General features: G+C 44.2%; 1 pseudogene; it reads left to right on the forward strand.

The window, feature by feature from the left end:
• The first annotated feature begins 2,203 nt into the window (after positions 1 to 2,203).
• Positions 2,204 to 3,514, forward strand: LOC132657117 (3 beta-hydroxysteroid dehydrogenase/Delta 5-->4-isomerase type 1-like; annotated as a pseudogene).

Raw genomic sequence — 3,514 nt, forward strand, 5'->3', positions numbered from 1 at the left:
GAGTAAGCGAAGGTGACTTTGTCTTCTGATTACACAGAGAAGGAGGCAATACAGATGTTAGGTGAAATCCCCAAGAGACCGCAGCTAAGATAAGGGAAAGAAAGGCTGGGGTCCAGGAGCTCTGTCCTCTTAAAGGTTGGTGTGTGGGAGCCTCTCTCTTGATCTCCTTCTACTGCAGCTCACAGCACGACAGCAGCTCCATGATGTGACACTGCAGAACAATTGCCAAGTCCACAGTGTCCCACAAGTCCCAATGTGGGAGCTGTGGCTCTACCAGAAAGCACCCACAATGCCCCCTCCTGGGATCACAACACCAGCAAAGAACAAGGTGTGAATCTACTACACTCTGTGTCTGGCTCCACCTGCCATGTCACAGCCATTCATTTGATACAGTCAGTGTAAAGTCAGCGCAAAGGAGAGGAAAGAGCATGCAGAAAGAGACCCACCTCCTGGTACCTGTCTTCTTCATGGACAGCTTTTCCTTATTGTGGTGGTTTGAATAATAATGAGCCCCATAAATACTTGTGGTTAAAGCTTGCACATAAAAAGTGGCATATTAGGCAGGGTGGTCTTGTTAGAAGAAGTATGTCATTGTGGGGATGAGCTTTGAGCTCTTCTTTGCTCAAGTTATGCCTAATGTGGAAGGCAGTCTCCTTCTGCCAACTGAGGATCAAGATGTAGAACTCTTGGCTCCCCCAGCACCAGTCAGCCTGCATAATGCTGTGCTTATTACCATGGTAATGGACCAAACATCTAAACCTGTAAGCCAGGTCCAATTAAATATTTTCCTTTATGAGAGTTATCCTGATCATGGTGTCTCTTCCCAGCTACAGAAACCCTAACTATCATACCCATCTTTCTCTTCTTCAAGGCCTTCCTCAGTTTGCCTGACTGGAAAGAGGAACCTAGAGTAAACTAATCCAGCAGAAGTTTTAATCTGTCCCAATAGAGATATCCATATCCCCAGCTGTGTATTTCTACTTCTGCCTCTGTCAAACTATTCTTTGGCTTCACTGCAAATTCGGCTAACATGAATGTCTCAGAAGAGTTGTCCCCAAACAGTCAGCCATGTGCTTACATGCATGAAGTGATCATGGATTGAACTAAGGCACAGGCACAATAGACCCTTCAGCAGGCTGATGTGTGTCCCTGGAGCTTTCTGTTTCCCCAACCTATACCAGGAACAACAGAATCCCCATTATCATGAGATAGCTGAAAAAGGAAAGCGCAAACAAAGAAAGTCATGTGAAAAGTGTCAAGCTCAGCCAGTGTGGAGTACTGGTACACCCTGCATGAGGCACACTGCCATTAAGGTCTCTATCTAGAAAATAAAAGTAAATAAACATACATATTGCCTATCACCTATACCTGAGTGTGCATGCTGTAAGTTCTGAACTACCTCTGAGAATGTGCATTCTCGAATTTAAAACTCTCCCTCCTTAATGATGGGAAATGCATGAATATTAGTAAGTGCTTTAATTTGGTGTGGGCATCCTTTTAAACGTTTTTTGTTGTTTCTAGCTATCACAACATGAAAACATGCAAACCATCAATCACTGAGCAGTATCCCCAAACGTATTTATTGGTGTCAGTTTTTAGAAAACCTAAAGGAACAACTAGGGAAGTACTTTCCAAAGTAAGAACGCCAATTTGGTTTTCTTCAGCTCAACACATATAAGTAAACTAGAAAGAAGGAACCTCACTGAGGAACTGATTCCACGACATGGTCATGGGAGTATTTTTGTAGGTTATTTTCTAGATTAATTATTCATATGGGAGGGTCCCGCCTACCATGGGCTGTGTCTACATAGAGCAGGTGTTCCTGGGTTATCTAAGTAAGGGAGCTGAGCAGCCCATGGAAGCAAGGTAGTAGGTAGGAGCATCCATGGTTGCTGCCTGTGGTACTGCAGTGACTTTCCTCAGAGATGAGCTGTGATCTCGACATGTATGAACCCCTCTCTCCTCTTGTTGTTTGAACAACATAGGACAGTGTCTCAGTGGGAGGAGCGTGTGGAAGAGCCTAGGGTTGTTCCCTAGGACTGAAAAAAAAATGAAAAAACAAGCACATACAAACACATACACTCACGGGGGGCGGGTGTACTACATAAACTTAGAAACCTGGAAATCTCTGTTTTCCAGAATGTAAATGTCACCTCTTTACATTTTGGGTCATTCTGTGGTCACAAGATGTTAGCTTGGATTCATGATCAGGTAAGAAAGCATTTATATCTGGGGTAACCCTTCCACCGAAGTTGGGATGGAGTTGGCTCTGACTCCATTGCCACAGTGGGCCCTTTGGCTGATTTCCCAACAGTGATGGTGAGCTTCCTGTGAGCAAGTACTCAGCTCCTGTTGGATGCTTGTGTGGCAGTCAGTGTGGCAATCTTCATCTGCAGCAGCTTAGTAGCTGGACCAAACTACAAGGAGCCTATCCTGAATGGCTGTGAGGAAGACCATCTGGAAAGTTCATGGCCTGATCCTTACCCATACAGCAAAGAAATGGCTGAGAAGGTGGGGCTACAAGCCAGTGATTGCACACTGAGAAATGATGGCATATTGCACACTTTTGCCTTCTGGCTCATGTACATTTAAGGAGAAAGAAATTCCATTATTTTAAATAATGATTACTTAATGATTATTCAGGCCCTTGAAAATATGGGTGTTCTGGATGTTACTGGCAAATTCTCCAGAGCCAATCTAGTATATGTTGATAATCTGACCTGGGCAAACATGGCAGCCAGGGGCCTACAAGTCCTCAAATAACCAATGACACCTCTCACCAAAGCTATGATGATTTAAATTGCACCCTGAGCAACACTTCTGAGGAACTTTTTAAACAATCATTATTAACCACACCTTGTGACTCCTGTGGTGGGTCGTCCTGTGACTCCTAGTTACTTAATAACCCTGCTAAAGGCAATTACATTCCTTTTGCCCTGCCTATATAAAGGATATACTAAAAGTAGTAAACGGAGACCTTGATCAGACAGCCTGCTTTGGTCTTCATTCTTTGTGTCTCTTGTCCCACCCAATTCTCAGCCCCTCTCTTTTTTTTAATTGTTTATTATTATTAGTTACATTTTATTAACCCTGTATCCCAGCTGTATCCCACTCCCTTATTCCCTCCCAATCCCACCCTCCCTCCCTCAGCTTCTCCCTGCCCCTTTCCAAGTCCTCAGATTGGGGAGGACTTTCTCCCCTTTCATCTTAAGGTCTTGTTGGAAATGACCTGTGGACCGGGTCATCCCTTTCACCGCCACTTGATCACACGGTTAAACAGCATGTTTTCCTTCTCCTATAAGAAAGCTCAGAGATATCTGGACTATGAACTGCATGTCAGCTGAGAGGAAGCCTAGCAAAAAATCTCAGCATGGATCGGGACACTAGTGGAGCAGGAGATACTGAACTCAAGAGATACTGAAATCAAAGGAGATACTGTTCAGGAGATACTGAACTCAAAGACTCAGTGATGTGAAAATGGCAAAGACGTGGCCCTGGGGTTATCAGAAATCAT

The sequence above is a fragment of the Meriones unguiculatus genome, chromosome 10, assembly GCF_030254825.1.
Source record: "Meriones unguiculatus strain TT.TT164.6M chromosome 10, Bangor_MerUng_6.1, whole genome shotgun sequence".
In the NCBI taxonomy this organism is placed as follows: Eukaryota; Metazoa; Chordata; class Mammalia; order Rodentia; family Muridae; genus Meriones; species Meriones unguiculatus.